Source organism: Protopterus annectens, chromosome 14.part0 (genome assembly GCF_019279795.1).
Source record: "Protopterus annectens isolate FY-2018-M chromosome 14.part0, PAN1.0, whole genome shotgun sequence".
Taxonomy (NCBI): Eukaryota; Metazoa; Chordata; order Ceratodontiformes; family Protopteridae; genus Protopterus; species Protopterus annectens.
In genome coordinates, this window is record NC_056748.1 from 392661392 (window position 1) to 392687344 (window position 25953).

A 25953-nucleotide genomic window follows, 5' to 3' on the forward strand; every position below is an offset into this window, starting at 1 on the left:
ACTGTTATTTTTTTTTCAGTTATGTTAAAACAGCTAATTAACAAGTGTATATCACACTACAGTCCCCACGGATTAAGTTATAAGGCACTTCAGATACAGCTATTTCAACACTTGGGTTGGTTTTCATAGATAGCACATAGTGCTGTGGAAAATCTCATAGATAAGCAGAAACGTGCACCAAGTCAGGATTCAGAGACACAAGTAGCACAGTAGCACTAGGGTAGAAATACCACAGTATCCAGCATATGCAAATGATCACATAATGATATGGAAATGAGGCTCCTGATGAAATTCAGTTGCAGTAATAATGCAAATGATGCCGTGACAGTGCAATTCACACATATAAAACAGGCAAGCAGCGCTGTGCAAGTAGATGTATTCTTTTTTTATTCTCAAATTTTTTTTATTTTCAATTAAAATAACATTTACATAATATTTTTAAATATCATTTTAAACTATTTACAATATTTACAATAGCCTTTCAGTTATATACACTGTATGTTATTAAATATAGAATTAACAGATCAGTTATCAGAGATACAATATTGATTATTGCAGAGTGTCCAACAAAGATATAACTTTATTCCAAGGATTATTTACCAATGGCCTGGGATAGATTCGTAGTTCTTTGATTTTTATTTCCATCAATGCAGTTGTCTTCAGGAAAATGTAGAATTCTTCCAAGGTCGGGGGTGTATTTGAATTTCACCTTCTGCTTATGCATTTCCTAGATATAGCAAGTATTGTCCATAACAAATACATATTTGTCTTATTCAGGTAGGAACCTTCATTTACATTTAGAATTATCAATACTTTAGTTAAGGTAAAGGATTCATTAAATAAAGCTTGTCTGCTTTTTCTGACTTTTCACACCTCCAGCAAAAACCATTTGTAGTAGTACTGATCTTTTTAATTCTATCTGGTGTTAAAAATGCTCTATGTAAGTATTTCCAGTTAAATATTATAGCAATAACCCACGCCTGGGTGTGGGTAATGCTGGATTTACCCACGGTTGATGTAGCTTGGTCACGAGGGTGAAGCAGTGCATCAGAGCTGTGCGCAAAAGCAACGGAGAAAGCAAGATCTCCGTTGCTTTGTACAAACTGTTTCGCTATGTTAAATGGGTTTAACATAGCGAGACAGCTTTAAAAAAGCAACAGAGAATCTCTGTTGTTTTTTTAAAGCTGTCTCGCTATGTTAAACCCATTTAACATAGCGAGACAGTTTTGAAAAAAGCAACGGAGAAAGCAAGATCTCCGTTGCTTTTTACAAACTGTCTCGCTATGTTAAAGGAGTATGACATAACGAGACAGCTTTAAAAAAAGCAACGGAGAATCTCCGTTGCTTTTTTTAAAGCTGTCTCGCTGTGTTAAACTCGTTTAACACAGCGAGACAGTATGAAGCAATGGAGATCTTGCGTTCTCCGTTGCTTAAAAAAAGAGTTAAAGTAATGGAAAAAGTCCGGGCGACCAGACCTTTTTTCCATTACTATAACTGATTTACAACGTGCACGCTGACCAATCAGCGTGCACGTTTTTGAATATTAATGGGGGGGGGGTCGTATAATTTCCAGTACTGTGCGTTACAGGTGTAATTAACTGATAGTAAGATGTTAGTTTTAATTTCTTCTGTTAACTGCAATGACTGACCTTTTGTTAAGTACTGCCAGTATGATGATTTGGGAATTGTTTTATATGTTATTAACTCTTAATATAGATTTGAAATGGAATTTTTCTTTTCACAACTATTATATATAAATTCATACAGAAAACTTATTAGATTTGTAATATATTTAAATGCGGAATTATTAATTAATCTGCATAAATCTAGAGTGTACATTACAATGCTTTGTAAGGTTAACCAGTCCTGTGTTGGAATATTGTAAGCAGTTTTTAACATATGTATATCTAAAACATTTAATTTATTTACACATTGAAACCAGCATAAGAATCCATTTTGTTCCCAGGAGGTAAATGGGGTTAAAAGGTCAAACCAAAGTTTTAGATCTATGTTTGCAAAAATAAGTTTCCTAAAGAAATTGATGTAATGATTAATCAGTGTTGTTTTAGAAGGTTTTGTTATATTATATTGTATACTTATGCATAGTATGTACCAGGGTTTGTTTGATTTGTCTACTATTCATTTTTTTTAACAGATTAAATTCATTTGTTAATATAGCCGTTGTTAATTCTTTCCAGTTGGCAAAATAAATTGGGTTTAGCCAGTCTTTTGTAGTTTTAAGCAGAGATGCTTTTATATATGTTTCTATTTCTGGGAAGTCCAATCCTCCTTGTTTCCAGGGTTTAATGTGATGAGTTAGCAACTCTATTCTTTTTGGGATACCATAAAAATTTTATTAAACATGAGTTTCTTTCTTTAAGAATGCATCTTTCAGGAATTAACTGCATTACTAATGCTACATATAGTATTTTTGGCAATAAGACCATTTTTATTAATTGTAATCTGTCTTCAAAAGTTAATATAATTTTGTTCCACTTTTCTCTATATATTTTTGTTTCAGTAATGTTTTTATAATTTATTAATGTTGTTTCATTTATATTTTTGCATAACACTATTCCTAAATAATTTAGCGTAAGTCCTTGTTTTCCTATGATGGATTTATCTGTAACTTGTAGTTGTTTTTTCTTATTTAAAAATAGAAATTTTGACTTTGCTCTATTAAAGTAAGTAGATGTATTCTGAATGTCAAGGGCTGACAGTGTTCAGGACTCTACAATACTTGACTGTAGCAGCATGTGTTAGTGGCCACTGTGACCTGACATGCCATCACAGAAAGTACTGTCAACTACTAAGCTAACAGCATCTCACTTACCAATAGTTTATGCACTTAGACAATATGAGAGCTTGTCAAATTGTGTTACCCAAGAGAGGAATTAAGGTGGATGGATATGTGGATTGCTCATCCCCGTGGATGTTAAGGTATGTGTAGTCTTAACTAGCCTAGCACAAGGTACTTTTCAGCAACTTACAGAAGACAAGCAAGGAATATTGTAGGCTTCAGCCCCATGTGTACTGCAATATGAGGAGGAGCATATCCTGTTCCCCAAGGACTGCAGAGGAAAGAAACACCACTATGTGAGCTTTTTCCATTATAGCCTATGTCACTGAGGTCCTGAGAAACTATCATTGCACTCAAACTGCCAGAAAAGCCTTGCCTGCTCAACTTTGTACCAGGTACATCAACAGGTGGGGCTTCCAGTCTGTCAACTGCTAAGAGGTGTGCAGTGTCCAAAGTATCAGCTATAATGTTTCTGTGCTCAACCCAGGTAGCTCCCATGATTCACACATATGGCACACATGTGACCTATTACAACAGCTTATGTGGAAAGGGACATCCCATTGGGTCATTTAGTTGGGAGATGCATACAATAAACAAGTGCAGAGGCCCATATAAACATATGCAAGCAGGAAACTATTGTATGGCCAGAGTCATGGGAATGGATTGTGGTAGCCATCAAGTCTGATTACATGTTATAGGGCATCAAAGATCTCCTACCCAGTGTAAGGGTGGCGCTGCTGTGTCATAAATCTCTGCAATGTGCACAGTGTTGGCTTGCATTCTCAGGACTAGATTCAGTCAGTGGCAGAAACATTAAATAACTACAGCAGTATGTGATGAAGTGCCCTGTGTCATAAGCCAAAAGAGATGTATGGCATTTATGAGCCAGAAGCTAGCCACAAGTAAGGCACTGTGCTCCATTTGCACACAAGGATATTAACAGTATAGTACTGAAAGGTTGAAAGTCTGCAGCTTGGTGAGGTGACTCAGGTGCAGAGTCTGATAATGCAAATCATTACACAGGCTACACAGCACACTCTCTTGGGTAGCAGCTGTCTGTGTCAGGGTTCCATATATATATATATATATATATATATATATATATATATATATATATATATATATATATATATATACACACACACACACACACACACACGATAAACTCAGGACAGGGCAGACCTGAAAGCATGTCAGTGCTGCAGACTATCACACCTCTCCCCTACGGAATGTAGGCACATGTCAGAGGCATTTTGCCTCACAGATGTCATGCGGGCTGTGGAGTCCTGTGTAGCCTGGGCAGATGATCACAGTTATAGGGTATCCAGCAAACACTGGTGAGGCAGATTTGCCCTAACCCTCTATAGAGGCTATGTATATGGGGGGTGTCAGCTCTCCAATGTTAATATCGCTGACAGTACCATTGTGTCATCAGACTGTGCCATGTGCACACTGTCATCACTGTCAGCAACAGGTGACCTGCAGATATTAGGCAAGTGCCTTCTCATTGTCCTGACTCAATCTCCAGTGGTATCCATGAAAGCATAAGGATAAGGTACCTGTGGCAGCACTAATGATCAGTTCTCATCATGATTGATCAATATTGTCCCAAGATCAAGGTTGTGGCAGACTGGGGATTTCTACTTCTCCAAGGGGGTGTGATTTCAAAAATGGTACATAAAAGTAGTGGAGAGTGGTGGGGGTGAAGCCCTCCACAATGGGAGTGCAGGGTGTCTCCCCAAGCAAAAATGCTTTTCTTCTACAGATCTTGGATTGCAAATGGTGGTCGCAGTTTAGGGTTTTTGCTCCTTTGTGATCATGATTCTGAAGATCAAAAACAAAGGAGTCAAATTCTTGTCATGGAGCCCTAACAAATGTCTACCAAACTCACCCATGGCAGGCATACTGGTAGATGAAACAATATATAAACAGCATATGGGCACCTGCATACCTTGTTGTGCAGGGTATTACAGCTGCAGCCATAAGATACATGAAGGGCAAATTTACAGAAGTTCCTTACTGAATAAGTCTTGCCACATGTGCAGTATACTGATATGGACATGTAGTGGCTATTACTAACTTTGTGCATGCACTACAGATACTCATGCAGTCATCACCAGCCTAGCACCCAGGAACTCTTCAATCTCTGTAAACCACTTCAGTGTTGCTGGTCCACCTCCTATGGTGAACATGTCCTTTTCAATGTCCCACCCCTTATATTTGTCATGCAATATCATACTCATTACCCTTTGCTGCACCTGTTGCAGACACCTTTTACTGACATCCACAGCACTGATGTACTGCACCACTCCCAACCACACCAGGTCATAGTAATTTTTGTCCTTGTTATCTTTGTCCAAGTCGTACATACCATGTGTGCTGAAGGCCTTGTACTAATACCTCAGGTGCCTAGGTGGTGAGCTTTTTCAGCTACAGCCTCTCTCATGGGCTCATGGCAAGATGTGCACACAATGGGTTACACATGACAGTCAGTGTATGGATGGCTTTCTTTATGATGTCCTATGCATATGTGCACTTCTCCTCCCCCACTTACTGGTCACTTACCTGTTTCCCATTGTGCTGTGACCATTCCCCCCTTCCTGTGTAAACTACAGCAAAGTGCATGTTGTCATGGCACTCCTTCCTGCTTTAGCATATTAAACCCCTGTATTACTCTCTAGACCAAATATCTTGCACTGCCTCATTTTATGTACAGGAGCCAACATGTCCTGCATGGCATGTCCTTAGATAGGTGTTTATAGGCTATGGTGTGTTCCACCTCCCACCCACACACACACACACAACTGGACAAGATAGCATCATGCCTCTGTACTGTGGTCCCATGCCCACATGCTCCACGTCTTCTGTATCCCAATTGTTGCCATCCATTCATCATGGATGTTGAGTATATTCCAGCATTTCATTAGTAGACATCTTGTCTTCCCTCCAGAAAGTCTGTCTCAAAGGCCAATGTCTTATTCTGTAAAGTCCTGTTTCCACAGGTATTCATCTTAAAGCATTCTCACACAATGTGGCACTTAGTGCTTTATATCATGTTAATAAGGGCCTCTTAGTGTGGAGATTATGCTAATTAGGATATTTAGTGAGGCTAACTCTGCATCATTTCCATAACACAGCAGGCTATGCTATCCATAATGAACAGCACTATCATGCTTTTCCAGGGGACAGGAACACATGGGAACACTATGCACATACAGTGTTGTTCATAGGCAAAAGAGGCTTTTCAGCAGTGCCCCACTGCAGTATTATGATGTACTTTACATGACATCTAGCTGTGTGTGTCCATGTGCCCAGAACTACCATTTTGCTTTTGAGGGGAACCAGTGTGAGTGAACATGGATTCCTCAGCTGGCAGAAACAGCAAGCTTCCTGTCTGATGGCGAGCAAGGTGTTCTTGTCCTCCTCATTAGGGACTTTTAGTGCCTGCTGGGCCATTAAGATGGCTCATTTTACAAGGTGGATGCCTGGCACAAGCTTCCCAGCACGGTGAGTGATGCCACTGGAATCACCCATTCTGGTGACCACTGCAGGCATTGTTGCAGTGACCTATGGCAACACAATCCTGACCTGCTTCAACAGTTGGAAGTAGAGGATAGAGCAACAGAGTCAGAGCTTAGCAGTAAGAATATTTTTTTATCATTATTATTTTTCCTATTCTATTAAAAGGACTACCAGTGTACTGAGTACTTTGTGCATTGTTTTAAAGTGGCTGAAGAGAAGTGTGCCAACATGCAGTGATCCTGCAAGGGAAAAGACTGCCTCTCCTGGTAGCAAGGTGTAGAAGTACTGTGAAATAGCCTTGCAGGTGTGTGGTTTTATCAGTTTTTTGTTTTTGTATTTGGTCAGCTGCCAATGATGACAAAATGTGTATGTGGCACAGTGTGATGACACAGTGGCCCTGTCAGCAACATTAAAATGTAAGAGCTGACATCCCCCCCATATACATAGCATCTTTGGAGGGCTATGGCAAATCCCCTGCATTAACGGTGTTTGTTAAACATTATATAACTGTGATCATCTGCACAGCCTACACAGGATTCCCCAACCAACATGACATCTGTGAGCAATTTTATGCATAACATGTGTACAAATATACCCTCTTTTCTCTTCTTCTGCAAGTACAGTTGTCATTATGGCAGACGAGTCATGACACACACTTTGACCTGTGCTGGCTAATGCTTCTGGCACTAGGTTACCAGTAGTCAGGTATACCTCAGCATGGGACAGAGGCTAACCTATTGAAGATCACCTGGAAGGCTCACTTGTGGCCTACCTGGCCACTTATTTGGGGCTGTCTCCTCTTCTGCAAAATGCCCAGAGGGGTTTCCCCTATGGTCTCCCACTCACAGCTGTGGAAGCTGGTGTTGCCCACGGTGTGCCAGTACCTAGACACCCACCTTCTGACCATGCAGCATCTTCTGGTATGCCTGGTCAAGTCGTACAATGGCAGAGCCCAAACATTGGGCCACAAGAAGCACAGCCTGCTCATGACATTAGTCATGGAGTCAAGTGATGTTGTTGGCCTCTGGGCCAGTCTGGCCCTGACATGTACCCTGTCCTATTCCCCGTCTAGATGTTTCCTGTCTTTTGTCATTCTTCTTCCCCTGTCCAACCCTTTATGTCATTAGGTATCTACCCTGTGTTTCCATCCACTATGGTCCCCACCTTTTGTGTCAAAGCCAATCCTGTGTTTGCATTTTCTCTTTGTCTGCCCTGCTTTATTTCCTTCACCTTTTATCTATCCCACAACTACTCCACTCTACCTTCCCCACCTACCTCTCATCTTTTTATATCATAAATCAAAATCTTTCTCACAAAAGAATGCCCTTCTTCCCCATAACCTGTAATTCTCCAAATTCCTTCCTCATTTATATGATGAACTGGGTTTGCACTTTGCTGTGCTGGCCCTTCTTAGTATGTCTGCCAATGTACATCACTTGGATGTTGCACTTTTCTGTGGGTGTGAATATGTTTAGCCTTGAGCTGGCTCACTTTCCTTTCCTATGACATCAGACACTCTGATCTCATGTACTTAGGCTGTCAAGTTCAAGGTTCATAGGTTTGTACTAACCTCACAGCCAAGGAAACCATTGAGAAGCTCAGTCACATCACCCAGTACTGATGAGAAACTAGCAATGCTTCCCATTAGGTAGCTTTTCCTCATATATTCCAGGTGAAAAATTGTAATTAAACATGCAGTCACAGTCATCCAAACTGGTTTTAAAGGTTGTTAAGGAACTACTCTGCTTTATATGTAAAAGTAGCCTGTTCCACACACGGTGAATATCTTGGATTAGGTACCTGTCATCCCACTGGTGATGTTGATGAGATACCATAAGTTTAGGTCTCTAGAGAGGGTATTTGCTTTACTACTGGTTCTGTTTAGGAAGAGGAGTTCAACTAGCTCTGGATCATTTATAGCACAGCATAGAAGACTAAGCAGAGATTTCCCCTCTGGATTCTCTATGAGATCGAGTGCTGGATCATTCATAGCACAGCATAGAAGACTAAGCAGAGATTACCCCTCAGGATTCTCTATGACATCAACGAGTGCTGGATCATTCATATCACAGCATAGAAGGCTAAGCAGAGACTACCCCTCAGGATTCTCCATCACATCGAGTGCTGGATCATTCATAGCACAACACAGAAGGCTAAGCAGAGATTACCCCTCTGGATTCTGTATGACATTGTGTAGAGGGACAGGGTTTTTAATCTATCAGAATAGCAAAGGTACCGAGACCAGAGCTCTTTTTGATAAGGAATCATTAAGATCTCTCAAAGTGGTTTAGCTGCTTAGTACAAAAATGCAAAAACACAATATGGCAAATTTTGTTAGTGACTTATAACTTTTTTATATCATATATATATTTTCCACTCCCTTCCTCATCAGATGCATCATCTCACAAGACTTGGCAGCTTTGTTTAAAGGCAATCAAACTTAAGCCATCAATAAATTTATAAAGCCATACTAAAGCTATATAATGGAATATATTCAAGAGGATACAGTATCTATCAGCCTGGGATGACATGATCGACAGACCTCGATGCTTTGCCAGAGGTGATCTTCATCTGTCACTGCTGGGATTTCGGCTGCTGGCCAAGACTCTTGCCACCCCCATAGTGCCTTTTTTAGCAGTATCACAAGGACAAAACTCCCAATGTAAGAACTCCATGCTAGGAGTCTTAACACGAAACTGCATTCACTGGAAGCAGTCCTCACCTTGGAAGACAGACATTTGTGCAGTCACGGAGACCTGGTTCAAGGCTGTGGAGAGCACCCCAGCCACATTGGGCTACACCTCCTTCCACACATTCAGATCTCAAACTGAAGGCATGAAAACTAAAGGAAGCAGTGTATCAATATTCATTAAAGATAAATACACCTCCAGATTAGTTAGACAGCATGATTCCCTGGAGATACCTCAGGTGCAATTAACTGTTGGTGGAACACCTATTTAAGTGATTGCCAGCAACAGGACCCCTCCATGTATCAGGAAACCCACTCTGCCTATTTGGATCTACTTGAGTCTATCAAGATACATCCAAACCCCATGGTTTTGGGTGATTTTAACTCCCCATCCATTGACTGGGTAAATTATTCATGCTCAAACTCACTTGCTCAAAAGTTCCTCAACTTCATTAACTCCAGTGTCCTGGACCAGCTAGCTGACACCCCCACAAGGGGTGCCAACATCCTGGATCTGGTGCTTGCCAATATGGGGGACCACTGTAGTACCCCCATTGTGAGGTCTTCCCTGGTGAGATCTGACCACAAATCAGTCTCATTTGAAGTTACTATCACACCTGAGCCCCCCATAGCATAAACTAAAAAACATCCCCAAAACCGATTATAACCTCTTACGGGATGGTATAAATAGCTTCACTCCACCTCCTCCCTCAGATGGAACTGGCAACTATGCTGAGCTCTACACAAATGCTTTATACAAACACCTGAACAACTGCATAGACACGGCCGTACCTGATAGGGCCAAAACAAGTTCCTCAAGGAAGAGCAAACCTGTCTGGTGGACAACTGTCATTAACAGGCTTTACAATAAGATGAAGAAATTGCTGTCTAAGAGTAAGAGGGAGTGATTCTCAAACTGGAAACACTCCCTCCTTAGCTTAAAGAAGCAAATAAGACTCCTTATGAAGTCCTCCAAAGCTAACTACAAATCCAAATTAGCTTCCTCAACTAAGGACAACCATAAGGCATTCTTTAGATTATTGCACTGAAGAAAGCTTTGTAGCTGAAACTGGTTTGTTACTGTTGTTCCTGAATTGATATGGTATGATATGAAATAAAGATTTGTTGCTGACATTGGAGTGCCGTTAGTGTTTTGGAGTTTATGTTTTACTGTTGGCTGTGCACCTGTTCTTTATGTGCGTGGTATTGGTTTTACTGCAGTTCTTTAGTTACGTCCATAACCTAAAAGCAAAGGCTCATATTTGTGCTGAACAGGTAGTTGATACCACATATACAGGGCCTGTGGACATTGCTAACCTGTTAGTAGACAGGTTCTGTGAAAACTTCACTCCCCCTTCCCTGCCACACTTACCCCGAGACATCCCTACCACCTGTCTTCTACCCTGTATCTCTAAAGAGCAGGTGGTGAACACCCTCTCTAAGCTCAAAAACACAGCATCCATGAGACCTGCTAACATTCCCAGGCTGCATCCTACATATGCTCAAACAAGAATTAGCAATGCCACTGGGTACTCTTTTCAATCATAGTCCAAGCACTGGCTTCATCCCAGCTAAATGGAAAAAGGCCACCGGTATTCCTCTTGCACAAAGGTGGTGCTTCCACTGACCCCGGGAACTATAGACCTATTAGCATGTCTAGCCTTTTCTGCAAGGCCATGGAGAGAATCAACATGGACCTTATCTCAACAAAGATATTGGTAACCTCCAAACACTTGACCCTACTCAATTTGAAATTTGTCAAAGATAGACCGTGGCTGTTAAACCTGGTGGACTTCTTTGAGACAGTCACCAAGGCCCTTCATGAGATGAAATCTGTGCACACAGCTGACCTAGACATAGCCAAGGCTTTTGACACTATCCCCCACTCAGGCATAATTGACAATTCACCCAGCTAGGTATCAACCCGTATATCAGTAGATGGGTCACTAATTGGCTCACTGATAGAACCCATATAGTCAAAATAGGGGAATCCACCATCAACAGCAGACCTGTAACCAGTGGTATTCTACAGGGATCAGTCCTGGGAGCTCTATTGTTTGATTTCTATTTTTCCAAAGTGCAAGCTAAAACTAAAGGTCTGTGACTGACAAAGTTTGCTGATGACTGCAAACTGTGAGTGGTCATAGAATCTCCAAACAATGTCAACATCCTACAAGAGGGACTTACACAAACAAATGACTGGTGCCAAAGCCATGGCCGTAAACTCAATGCAAAGAAATGTATTATCCCTTTCAGTAAGAGTGATGTTCCTGCTAACTACCACATCAATAACAACACCCTAAGTACACACTAGGTGGTGAGAGACCTGGGCCCACAGGTTCACAGCACCCTTACCTTTGATCACCCTGTCTCTACAGTGGCAAGAAGGGCATTCTATATTGTGCATCTCATAAATAAGGGTATTGTCTCCAAAAAAAAAAAGTTATAACCTCCTTGTACTCTTCCCTCATCGGGCCAATAACTGAGTACAATGCCCCTTTTGGTATGTACCTTTCCAAGCACCTGCAGCAACTGGAGAGACCACTAAAGTTCCTCACAAGGAAAATTCAAGGTCTTCAGCATCTGTCCTTTGAGGACCATCTGAATTCACTGTTACTTTATTGTTTCATGCAGACTGATCAGAGGTGATATCTGCTTTGCATATAAGGCAACTTTGACCCTGTTTTACTGGAAATGCTGCATATCCGTAAGTCAAATGGTACATGGGTTACTCGCTCTAATGCTTTAACTTGGTATGTGACATTAACAGAAACTGCTGGAGGGACAGATTTGTCTCCCAGAAGTTACCACACCTTTGGAACAGACTCCTACTTCATGTCAAGCAGAGCACCTCATTGGCCCTCTTTAAATGCAGTCTTGACGATTGAATGGGTAACCGTAGGTTCATAGAACAAAACTGCTCCAACGTGAAACACAAAACTTTATTAAAGCAAAGATTTCAGGTAAAAACCCTTTCTCAGTGCTAATACTATTACACAGAATATTCATCCTTTAAATAAGAGCAAACAAGCATCACATGACCACAGCCAGCATATCACATGACTCTATTTCTTAAAATTATTTAAAACACATTAAATGTTCTGTTGTATTTTTACTAAAACAGGCTTAATACTCGCAGTATTATTGAGACCCAGATCAGACTCTGCAGACAGTCTAATAATCCAGTCATATTTTGTTCTCAGGATAATTATTTAAATCACCCCCTCTGGTCCCTTTTGTTACTGCATCTATAACCCTGAATTTAAAGCAGTGATCCTCACCCTTATTTATAGTGTGTCTACTTAAAGCATTTTTATCATTCTTCCTTCTTATATCTGACTTATGTTCAATAATCCATTTTCTCAACCTTCTAGTGGTTTTCCCCATATAAAATGATAAACATTTTATACATGTAGCAAGGTAAACCACATTGAGACATTCAGGGTAATAGATGCAGTAACAAAAGGGACCAGAGGGAGTGATTTAAATAATTATCTTGAACAAAGAGTATGAATAGATTATTAGACTGTCTGCAGAGTCTGATCTGGGTCTCAATAATACTGAGAGCATTAAGCCTGTTTTAGTAAAAATACAACAACAGAACATTTAATGTGTTTTAAATACTGTTAAGAAATAGCATCATGTGATATGCTGGTTGTGGTCATGTGATGCGTGTTTGCTCTTATTTAAAGGTTGAATATTCTGTGTAATAGTATTAGCATTGAGAAAGGGTTTTTGCCCAAAAGCTTTGCTTTAATAAAGTTTTGTGCTTGACGTTGGAGCGGTTTTGTTCTTTGAGATATTCGTATTATTTCCAGTTACCACAGTATCAGCCTATTTCTAGTAACTGTAAGTTCATCCCAGGGGTTCCACCTATGTCCCTCTTGGATGAGGGTGATAGGTGCTGATTGTAGAAATAAGGGTAAAACTTGGCTAGGCTTGTAAAGGTCCCGTGGTCATTAGCCTAGTAGCCTCCTATGATCCTAAGAATATGTCATAAAACTTGTTCCACTCCAGAATCCAGCAAGATGCCTCCGTCCACACATATTCAGCTGGTTGAAGTTCCTTTCAGTACTAATCTCTTGTTTTCATTTAACAAGCAGGCTTTTACTCAGTTAGTAATACAGAGATTGATACCACAGCTGGCAGATTTTTGACAATAACATTGTAAAAAAAATACTACAGAAAGCCTTGGAGGAGTTAATATAAAATGCCTTAGACAGGAGTCTATAACATAGTACCGCACTGTGGGTTTACAAAACTGAACAGTCAGTCTGCATGATACAACCTTCCTGTCATAAATTCAATCTGAATAATATCCATTAACTGACTATAATCCTACACTTGGGGTAACATAATTGTCATGCACCTTTCAGAAACTCCATATGCTTGTTATGCTTATAGGGCTATAATTATCCAATTTAGTGGTATGTACTTTTTGAAAATATGAATTATATTAGATATTTTCCACTTGTTTGACACAAAAGTTTCTTGCCCAAAAACATGTCAAGTACTTATTACATTGTTACATAATATTTTTTCATAGGTATCCCAGGTACAGAATCAGGTCTCATACTATGTTTTACCCTAACCATGTCTATGGGTAACAAGCAGTGAGTAGTCTTGAGAATTAGCTAGTACTAATGGTAGCACTTTTGTGATAATTCTAGCAACTCTGGCGATGAAGAGCAGTACTTGTTCCATCATAAACATTCAGTCAGCTTGCAGAATTAGCCTGGGTCTCATGTATATATGGTTGAGGTGCAGTTACTGTGTATTTATTGAACTCCAGTTATTGTTTGTGATGCCACCTAAGTGCCAGGAAGCAGAGATATAATTTCCCTAACTATCTTGCTTCACAGTGTTGTATCACCTCCATTTCAAAAGTGTCACTGAGTCTATGAACATTAGCTCTTTTAGCAGCTGAGTTACATGCACAGCCAATTGCTGTGAGAAGCACTATTTCCTGAGTCTGACTTGTGGCATTTCCAGTCATCTGTTTCATTAGGCGCCACCTTGGTAGCTTCATCCTCCTTGAAATATCACACATCCTGTTCAATAGTTTGATTCTATCATATACTGGAACATATTAGTCAGAATGCATTAGCCTTTGTGTCGTCTCAGGACTCCATAATACTCTTCTATTCTGATTTGCCTCCTTCGCCATACTTCTTACCATGTTAATTGCCATTCTTTATATCCTATCCTCTCTAATAAAAGGATGGCCCATCTCAATTTGTGTCTCCAAAGCAATATATGGTACTCCTGCTAAGGTCTAGAAGCACAAGCTACAGAAGATTCATGATCTCTTGGTTTATTAAGATGATGCCCTCAATATCTACCTTGTGACCTTTTTAACTGTTAGATTTTGTATACTCCTCCCATTGTGATACACTCAGCCAATTAGATGGTCTGCTGTGGATCTTCTGTACTAATTTCTTCCTAGACCCCATGTCCTCCTTGTTAATGAAAATTGTCCATGTAATGCAGCTAAAAGGCTCTGCTCAGAATAAATGACAACTATCCCTTCTTATGATCCACAAACTTTGTCTGCAAGCTGTTATTCCCCTTTAGGTTAATCTGTCAGGATATATCTCCATCTTTTTCTCAAGAAAAGATTCATGTTGTTGCTCAGGCAAGTCTTGAATACAAAGATGAACAAGGAAGCTAGATAACTCAGTCGTGTTATCACCACTTCCAAGTCCCTCTCTGCTTACACCACAACTCTGTCTCTTGTGAGTCAGGCAGAAATTAGTACAGCTCAATAGAACATGTCAGTTAAGGTTAATCATCTGTGAACTGAGGGGGTGGAGCTAGGAACTAAACCTTCTATTTATTTATTTATTTATTTTTTATTTTTACATTTGTTGACCGGGCTAGTCTAACTGGATATATGTCCATTTTCAGTAGAGGCCCGGGGAGAAAAGCTCCTGGAAATGACATACAATTTAACAAAAATAGCATAGAGACAGTCTTATGCAACAATAATTATAACAAAAAAAAACAGTTTTAAACAGCTGTACTTATAACAGAAAGTGTAAGCTAAAGAAATTGGTAAAGAAAATGATAAAATATAGAAGAATAAATTTTTTTTTTAATAAGGTACTCTTATTAGGAACAAATCTTAGTAGGTCATAGTTTACTAGTATACATGTATAATTTATATGAGAGAAAAGGATATAGATGTATTTTAAGAAGTTTTGTAATTGGAGAAGGTAGAAGATCAGAGACAAGAAAATGTTAGTCAGGGTTACAACAGAAGCATAACCAGTGGTTATTGAAGTAGTGTTTTAGCTTTCTTTTAAAAAGTGGGAGAGAGGTCTGAAATGTAAGGTCAGGTGGTAATTGATCCCATACTTTTCCAACAGAGTTAGAGAACAAGGAATCACCTGCTAAGTTTTTAGATTTAGTAATATTCATAAGCATTTTGTTTGAGGATCGTAAATTTTTGAGATTACTATATGGTGTAATAAAGCTAGAGAGTATGGGAGTATTGTTGGGCTGATTAAGAGCCTTGTGAGTTATTGGAAGTTGATGAAATTGTATCAGATTTGGAAGTTCTAGCCAGCCTAGTTGTTTTAGATTTAGACAGTGATGAGTTCTATATGGGGAGCTAGTAGCAAACCTGGCAATGTTATTATAGGATATAGCTAGTTTGTTAAGGTTCTTTCTGGAGAGGTTAGTGTAGATGGGAGATGCATAAAGAAGGGTTGAGAGTAAATGAGTTCTAGCTATAGTGGACTTAGCTAATGGTGTTAGATATGGTTTTATTCTACAGAGGGATCCTAATTTTCTGTTGACTAGTTTTACTGTGGTATTTATGTGTGGATCAAAGTTGAGGTTATTGTCTATTGTGATTCCTAAGAGTTTAGTGGTCAGATCAGGGGAAATAAGGGTGCCATTATTAGATGTGAGAGTAAAGTGTAAAGGGGTAGTCTTTTGGGTAGGTGTGAAGAGTAAAAGTTTAGTTTTTTTGGCGTTTAGTAAGAGGCAACGGTTGGAGAACCAGTTTTCTACTATATTGAAAGCTTTTTGTGTATGGGACTGAAGTTCATCCTGAGAGGAGGCTGAGCAGACAATAGTAGAATCATCTGCATATTGAATACATGTGGAGAGTGGAATGGCTGAGTGGAGGTCATTGATGTAAATGGAAAACAAGAGAGGGCCTAATATGGAGCCTTGTGGGACACCTAATGAGATAGGTAGATGATTGGATAGAGTGTTTTGCCAGAGTACAGCCTGCTGTCTGTTTTCTAGGTAGGATGTGAACCAGTTCATGGATAGTGGATTTAGTGAGTGGGACTTTAGGATGTGTAGAAGGATTTGGTGATTAACCATGTCAAAAGCTTTTGATAAGTCAACAAAGACTGCAGAGGAGAGGATATTTTTATTGAGGTTTTTGTTGATACAGTTTGTGAAGGAAAGCAAGGCAGTAGAGGTGCTGTGAAAAGGTCTAAATCCATGTTGATAGTTTGCCAGTAGGTTGTGATGGAGAAGATGGTTCACTAGCTGTTTGTGGACGCATCTTTCCATTATTTTTGCAATTGGGGAGAGCAGTGCTATGGGACGAAAGTTGGACATTTCATTGGAGCTTCCACCTTTGTGTAATGGGATAATGTGAGAAATTTTCCAGATGGATGGGATTATACCTTCATTTATGGTTCTATTTATCAGTATGGAGATGGGGTAAGCTATGGCTTTAGATGCTATTTGCAGGAATTCTGATGGGAGTTTGTCAGCTGAGGGGGTAGTTGGTTTTAGCTTTTGGAGAAGGGAGCAAATGTATGATGTGAGTACTGGTTCTAACTTGAATACTGGGGGAATCTTGGAGGTGGGAGTTTATAGTTTAATGATATCAGGGGATAGGTGGCTGGCTAGAGTTTGGATAGTATTGGTAAAGAAAGAGTTAAAGGCATTGGCTATTTCAGTTAAATTGTCAGGGTATTTAAGGGATAAAATAAAACATTTCAGAGCTTTACTAGAAAGGCTCACCCAGACTCTGATACACTTTGCTGTGAGGGAAAGGTTAGTTTGCTTTTTATTTGTTGTATTACTTTATTGCCTTTTTTTATTTTGAATACTGTGATTTGTTTTATTTACCTTTTGTATTACTTGTATTCTGCTTTAAACTACATATTAAAACTTGAAAAGAGACCACAGCTCTGTCTCTTGTGAGTCAGGCAGAAAATTTTTCCCCACCCTCCCATCCTGTTACTGTAGTGTTCTTAAACACCACTGTCTTTCTAGTTGCCTTCTCCTTTATGTTAATTTGACCATATATCTCATTTCCTCTCTGTTTTTACTGGCTTGTGTGAGTAAGCACAAAATTATCATTTTGTGAAATCACTCCCCTTCAACTATTTAAATTTATTGGCCATCCTACTATATTCCATAGTACCAGAATACAAAAGCGACCACCCCCTTTCAATCTATCTTGCTGTTTTAAAAATAGTGACTCTCCACTAAAACTTAACTTTTTAGACAAGCAAAACTTAAGTTACCTACTTTCACCTCTAACTCCTCTAGTGCACACTGCACTGTTTAGGATAAACCATTTTTTTCATCTTACTTTTAAGCATCCCAGTGACTAGCACTTGCTTTAAAACCTGCTGAAAAGCACTAGGAAGTCTTAAACTGATACAAGCACTCAACTGTCCCTGCTAAAAAGGAGAAATTAATCGTAGGCACTAAACAGCCTATAATTGCAAAGTACCCTGCTAAGGTAAGGGAAAACAGCTCTTGTACTTTACAAAACAAAAAGCACCAAACCAGGCATGTCCAAGGGTCATCTTCCAGTGATGTCATAGATTCATAGATTATTACTAGGCTAACTGCCCTCATGGACCATTTTAAGCCTAGCCAATTAGCCCCTGTGAGAATCACACCCTGCACCTTGTGTTTCTAAGGTAAGCACATTAGCCATTACACCACCCTCCCACCCATTTCTCCTGTCTACCTGGTGAATCTGGGTATACTGGGGCAATGCAGCAATTGCCTAATGTACACAGACAACCCTCTCCTCCTACCACCCAACACTACAACCTGCGAGAGATGCACTTACATAGCCAAACTGGAAGCAAAGCTGTCTCCACCCATGATTGTGCTAGACAGTCAAGAGGAGATGGTTAACACCCGCACTACACTTCAAGCAATACATAGCCCTTCTAAACCCACACCACCAACACCCAGACATAGCAAAACTAAACCCACAAATGTGGAGGCCCTTAACATTGACCTGCTCAAGCAACAAGGACCTCCGAAGCTGAAACACAAACAAACACCAATCACAACCAAAGTGTCACATAGCTCACAACACCAGTGTACCACCCAACAACAGCCCCTAAGACAAGACAATGTACCCAACACTTTAGTCATTTGTGACTCTGTAGTCAGGCACACTGATGTCCCACTCACCAGGCTGAACAAGGAGAAAATTACAGTCAGTTGTCTGTCGGGTGCCAGGATCCACCACATAACGCATGCACTCAAGTCACTCCAGAACAAGTACAAATATGACTATGTCATTGTCCATGTTGGAGTGAATGACTTGAGATGTACCTCCCTAGACTACATGAAGAGACATGGAAGAGCTCTCAGATCATATGGCCCAGGCAGGTATGACCCTAGCCCTGAGTAATATCCTGCCTTCGCTCATAATGGTACCACAGTATAAGCACAAAATGATTGACTTCAACAACTGGCTAAGCTTCTGGTGTCATTCAAAGGGGATCCAGTATCTGTCTGCCTGGGACGACATGATTGACAGACCACAATGCTTTGCCAGAGATGGTCTGCACTTGTCACCCCTGGGATTCAGGTTACTGGATAAGGCACTTGCCACCCCTATAGTGCCTTTTTTAGGCAAAGTTCAAAGGACAAAATCACCACCATAACAGATACAAGCAAGGAAAATCTGAGAGTAATGCTACTCAATGCTAGAAGTCTAAACCTCAAAATGCACTCTCTTGAGGCACTCCTAAAAATGGAGAACATTGATATCTGTGCAGTGACTGAGACCTGGTTCAAGGCTCCAGAGAGCACCCCTGCAAACCAGGACTGAAACACTAAAGGTGGAGGAGTGTCCATATTTACCAAGGATATTCACAACACCAGGCTAGTTGCCCAACACAATGCATCTGAAATTCTCCGTGTGCAACTAACACAAGGTAAGACTGCAATCCAAATTGTAGCTTGCTACAGATCCCCCACCGTGTCCTAAGATTCTCACTACACCTTTCTAAACATACTGGAAAATATTAAGATACAACCAAACACCCTAATACTGAGTGATTTCAACTACTCTGCCATTAACTGGGAAAACTACTCATGTACCAACACCTTTGCCCAATGGTTCTTGAAATTCATAAATTCCAATGCCCTGGATCAACTAATCCTTAGTCCCACCAGGGGCCCCAATATCCTAGACCTGGTCATTACCAACATGGGAAATCCATGCTCCACATCTATGGTCACCCCCTCGTTGGTCAGGTCTGACCATAAGCTAATCACCCTTGATATCCACATCCCAACCCCACCCCCAGTAAGGAAACCTCTGTAAAAAACTTCTCCAAAACAAACTTCATGCTACTCAAGTCAGAAGTGTCAAACTTCATGACACCCATGCAGACAGGAACTGAAAGTTCAACTGCTGAATTCTACACTAAGGAACTGTACGAGGATATCCACTCATACATGAATTGTGCCATCCCCAATAGAACCAAGATGCTGTCCTCCAAAACAGGAAGCCAATCTGGTGGTCCCTTGCATAAATAAACTTTACAACAAAAGGAAGAAACTGTTGCAGAAAACAGGAAAATCCCAGGATGCAAAAAACTCCCTTACCAGCCTCAGTAAGAAGCTGAGATCCCTCATAAAATCCTCCCGAGCTAGTTACAAAAATAAAATTGCCAAAGATTCCAAAGACAACCACAAGGCATTCTATAGCTATGTCAAGAATCTAAATGGCAATGCTCAGATCTGCTCTGAGCTGCAACAGAATGGCATTAAATATACTGATCCCAAGGATATTGCCAATATCCTGGCAAATCGATTCAGTGCTAACATCACCCCCCTCTCACCCCCTAAAGAGCCCATCTCAATACCAAAAGATTGCCAAATTCCAGTAATAACGGCCACACAGGTAAAAAAATGCACTCTCCAAAGCTAAGAATACAGCATCCATGGGACCAGATGATATCCCAAGCTGTGTACTACATGAACTACAAAATGAACTGGCACCTCACCTAAGTGTCATGTTTAATCATAGCCTCACCTCAGGCTTCGTGCCCACTGAGTGGCGCACAGCTACAGTTACCCCACTCCACAAGGGGGGATCAGCCTTGGATCACGGGAACTACTGCCCCGTCAGTCTGACGAGCCTGATCTGCAAGGTCATGGAACGTATTATTATGGAACTTATAAACAAAGACATTGGCAACCTTCAAACACCAGACCCTACACAGTTTGGGCTCGTGAAGGGCTGATCTTGTCTCCTGAACCTAATTGACTTCTTTGAATCAGTCTCCAGAGCCATGGACAAGGGTAAGGTGGTCCACACAGTCTATCTGGACCTCACCAAGGCCTTCGACACCATCCTCCACTCTGGAATCATAAATAAACTTACTAAGCTGGGCATTAATCTCTATGTCACTCGATGGGTTATCAACTGGCTTACTGACAGAACCCACACTGTAAAAGTAGCCAAATCCAAGTCCAGCTCCAGACAAGTGACAAGTGGAGTACCTCAGGGTTCGGTCCTGGAACCGCTCTTGTTTGGCATCTACTTCTCTGAAGTACAGGCCAACACTAAGGGACTCTGGCTAACAAAGGTCGCAGATGACTGCAAACTGGGAGCCTTTACTGAATCACCAAATGATGTGGATATTCTACAAAAAGGGCCTTACAGAAACAGATGCTTGGTGCCTGAGCCATGGGCTCAAGCTCAATGCCAAGAAATGTATAGTTATCCCCTTTGGGAAAAAATATGTACCAGTGAATTACTACATAGGTGGCAGTACACTAAACACCGAAAGTGTGATAAGAGACTTAGGGACACAGGTGGACAGTGGTCCCACCTTCGATAACCACATTGCCACAACAGTCAGGAAATCCTTCTATGTGGCACACCTCATCACTAAGGGCTTTTCATCCAGAAAAAAGGAGGTCATTGTCCCACTGTACTCATCCCTCATTAGACCCATTATATAATACAACGCCCCATTTGGTATGTACCTCTCAAGACATCTGCAACAACTGGAAAGGCCGCAGAAATACCTCACTAAAAGAATCAGAGGCCTAAAGCAGATGCCCTATGCTGACCATCTAAAAAAACTCCACCTATACTGTGTCGCATATCGTCTACTCAGAGGCAATTTCTGCTTAACATACAAGGCCATGTCAAACCCAGAGCTGTTGGACATGCTACACTTAAAGAAATCCTAGTCCCTCAGAGACACACGCTCCAGGGATCTAAACCTTGTCATCACAATAAACAAAACATGCTGGAGGGATAGGTTCCTGACCCAGAGACTCCCCAGACTCTGGAGTAGACTGCCCATACATGTCAAGCAGAGCACCTCTTTGGCCCCCTTCAAAATGAACCTTGATGATTGGATGGGAGATAGGAAATTCACCCCGGGAATCACGTCAGTCGCCCTGCTAGATAGGGGTCCAGGGAAGTAAATACTGTGGGAAGAACTAGCCAGGGAAGTAAATACTGTGGGAAGAAATAGCCAGGGAATTGTTATGGCTAGTCTTGTATAGGCCCTAGGGCCAATAATAACCTAGTACCCACCTATGAACCTTACTACTTCCTTATGATTACTTTTTGTGTAGAAGATAAGAAATATGACTTTTTTTAAAAAATACTAACAATATCTGAAACTGAAAACCGTATGCCCAGTTGTAGCCAATTAGGTCATGTCATGCAAATCCCAAAGGAGGACTCTACTAGTCTCCTCCTTTTCTTGCATTTTCCCCAATTTAGTGCCATTCATGAATAGGCAGATCTTGCACTTAATATCTGTTATTATATCTACAGCAAATATCCAGAAAATCTGTAACAGTATGAAGCTGTAAAGGTATCTGCCTCATGAGAGCTTGTCACAAAACTTCCCCTCATCACTGCATGGTTTTAATTTTAGGTATCCCTAAACACAAACCTAATTCTCACAAAATGTACAAGAAAGATCTCTTAGAAGCTTTTGTTTTATCAAGGTAGATAATAGCCAAAGCCCTCTCATGTTCCATAGCCCTCATCAGCAATCTGTAAGCATATGCTGAGTAGCACAACATGATTTTCTGCAGATAGCATCCTGCCTAAAGGGTTAGTATAAAAAGTCATGTATGTGGAATGAAACTACTTCTACTTAAGGAAAGTGCCCTTCAGTAGTTCCTCAGACTGTCCACTTGTCTGCTATTGGAGAATTGATAAAATAAAACTTTTCTACACTCTTAAGTCCAGAGTCAAAAGATAAGATTACCACTCAAGAGAACAGATAACACATCTAACAGTTCTCTCAAAATCTAAGGAATGATACAGTTTGGATTTTTATCTTTAGCCTGAGGGACAGCAAGCAGCACTGACCATCCTCATTGTAAATGGTTCATTCATGATGCCTCTGTATTAGCCATCCCATACCATACCATACCAGCTGACCTTCCTCTATCTCCATTATCTGTACTTTCTAGTTCACGCTTACTAGCAACACAAATAATAACCTTCTGGAGGTCTGAACTCACCTGGACCTTGTATGTGTTAGATGTAGTCATTTTTTATTTTCGTTATTGTCTGCACTATTTAGGAAATGTATGCAGAAATACGATTCTCATCATTTAAACTTCTCTTGTTGTCATTTTTCTTCTGTGATGCATACTCCTTTCTGTATGTTCATAATATTTTTGCTGCTTGCTCATTGGTTTATTTGTCTTTAGAAACCAGATAAATTCAGCATCTGCCTGTTTTCAGATATATTCTAGAAAGTGACAAACAGGCTTGATTCACATGCATACAAAGGTAAAAACAGAGACAGACAAAAGTAGCCAGTGTAAAATAAAGAATGAAGATTATACTTTCATAAGACTTTCCTTATTAAAAAAGTGAAAATACACATACATGTGTCTGCGTGACAGCAGATAATGTGTTCATAACTAGGGTGCATAACAGAAAGGATCTAACTACCTTAAGTCTTCACCAGTGCACTATTTTTATTCCACTATGATGTAGCTTCACACTACAACACTAAAAACCGATTTCCCATTATTAAGTCAGCATTAACAGATTTACTACACAATACTTTTTCACTGTTTACAGATTTACTACACGTTACTAAGTCAGTATTAACAGATTTACTACACATTACTAAGTCAGTATTAACAGATTTACTATACGTTACTAAGTCAGTATTAACAGATTTACTACACATTACTAAGTCAGTATTAACAGATCTACTACACGTTAAGTCAGTGTTAACAGATTTACTTTTTTTTACTACACGTTAAGTCACTGTTAACAGATTTACTACACGTTACTAAGTCAGAGTTACCAGATTTACTACACGTTACTAAGTCAGAGTTAACAGATTTACTATATGTTACTAAGTCAGTGTTAACAGATATACTACACTTTACTAGGTCAGTGTTACATACAAACAAATATTTCAAGCACTGACATTAATGCCCTTTTAGCTTGCCAATATACCAAAACACAAGTTCCCATAATAAGTGTCCAGGCTGTTCTTAAAATAATCTAAACTAGTACTTGGTTTAATGTAATTGGGTAGTCTGTTCCATGCATCAGCTGCTCTCTCAGAGAGCCAATTAGTACACTTCTCATTCCTATACAATCTTCTACATAGGTTGTCTCTAGTAGTTTTTGATAACCCCAAACATTCCCAAAGGTAGTTGCCTCTAAATGCCCTATATGCCTGAATAAGATATCCTCTTAGATATCTTTAAGAGACACTGTACAAGTTCAGATATTTTAGTCTTTCATAATAACTTAAATTTTCACATCCATGGATGCCCTTGGTATATTTCTGTTGCACTCTTTCCAGTTTACTCACGCTTGCTTTCTTATAGAGTTTCCATATTGTTATTCTATACTCAAGTTTAGGTCTAATGTAACTAATTAACAATGACTTAATCACTTTTGATTTCCTTGAAACACCAGGTTCTATGTTAATACATTTACAACATCAACATTGCTCTATGAACAGCAACAGCTATTTGCCATGAGCATAAAGTGTAAAATGTATTTGTATTCAGAAAAAAAAATAGAAATATCTGTACATATACTCACACAAGTCATGTGGTACTATCAGCTCAGCATTTGATCTCACAAACATTATATCACTTCCCCTTTTTGTCATCCATTCTGAAGCATTAAATACTACACTTAAGAACAAGTATATAAACTTTATCTACACATGCATGTTTTTAATGTTGTTTTATATATTTTTTTAATTCATGAGTTGCTGAGTTGTTCTTGTCTCAATTAACTCATAATCCCCAAAAAAATAAGACCATAATCTGATTAGGTTATGGCCAGCCCTTCTGTTATCAGTACTTTTCATATGCAATTTTTAAAATTTCTGCAGATTAATATGCATAAAACAGTAATTAGGGTGGGGAACAGGGCAATAAACAATAAGGCCACACAGATCATAAAATTTAAGTAACAACTCATTAAGTAAGGTTTATATCATTAGTACCCCTAGAATATTCGGTACTTATGTGTTATCACAACCAGATTTTCAGCGTGCCCTAATTCATTATGTCGGTCCGAAAATATTGATGTTAATGGTAAAAGTGGTGTGTAAAGTATTAATTCTTAGCATTCTTACTATGACATGGACATTTTTTCCATAAAAGTGTAAATTTAATGAACAGAATAATACGGTCATCTGAAATGCGGCTAGACAGACATGCAAGGCATACATTACAGCAACTTTACATTGAACACTACAAGTGAATGAACATGTTTCAGGATCGGACAGCAACCGCTACTGACATAGTCTTTGAGGTATGAAGATTAGAAACAGTCACAGACTAATAGTCATGGGGTTTGCATACCCCCAAAATACAATTTCATGTCAGTGTTGTTTAATCCAAGATATAAACAAGAAGTGAATGAACAAAATTGACAACTGCCATCATTCTTTCAAAATTAACTTCTGTGACTGTGAAAATTCTCAATGTACTATAAGGCATGCTCATGTTCCATTGCAATGCAGTCGCAGTACACCCAGGATATAAACAAGCATACCTAAACAGCAACAGTCTTTTTCTGACATTTAAGTGAAAAGAAGACATAGTGGTAAAGAAAACACACAAAACCACATTTTCACACCATTTACGATCACATTTCAGGATCGAACAGCAGCCACTATTGCCGTGAAAAATCTGGTTGCGATAACATGTAAGTACTGAATATTCTTTGTTTTATTGTTTCAGAATGGTATAGCGTGGTCTTCTATCTAGTATAGAAAAACATGGTCAAAGTCAAAGGATCAGGTATTAATATAGTTAGAAGGGTAGTCAGCAGGTCTAGCATTTCTTTGTGCATCCATGCTTAGATATACTCCAGCATTTCAATTCCACTGACTTCAACAAATGTATAAATAATTTGTTTGTTCTAAGTCTCAGAATTCCACAATTAAAATGTTTAAACTTTGCAAATAATTACTCTTATATGGGTGAAGCCCCACAACAAGAAAAGTAAAGCTGTGGTTATTTACAACTGTATTCAGTTTCACTTTTAGGATTCTGTGTTTCAGAATTCAAAGTTCCTGAATACTCCAGTATGTTCCATAAATTATATTTCTGAGGTTTAGGAATAATTATTTTCTCTGGGTTTGTGATAACTTGGGGTAAAAAAATTAATGTATGAGAAACAGTAAACAAAGCCACATTGAGTGAGATGTACAAATGTGATCTTCAGGGT

The 25953-nt window shown here is 39.7% G+C and overlaps 1 protein-coding gene across 3 annotated transcripts in view; it reads left to right on the top strand.

Moving 5' to 3' along the window:
- Positions 1-25953, top strand: part of LOC122789008 — a 489467-nt gene that overhangs the window by 221763 nt on the left and 241751 nt on the right. The gene's annotated exons all lie outside the window — the stretch shown is intronic.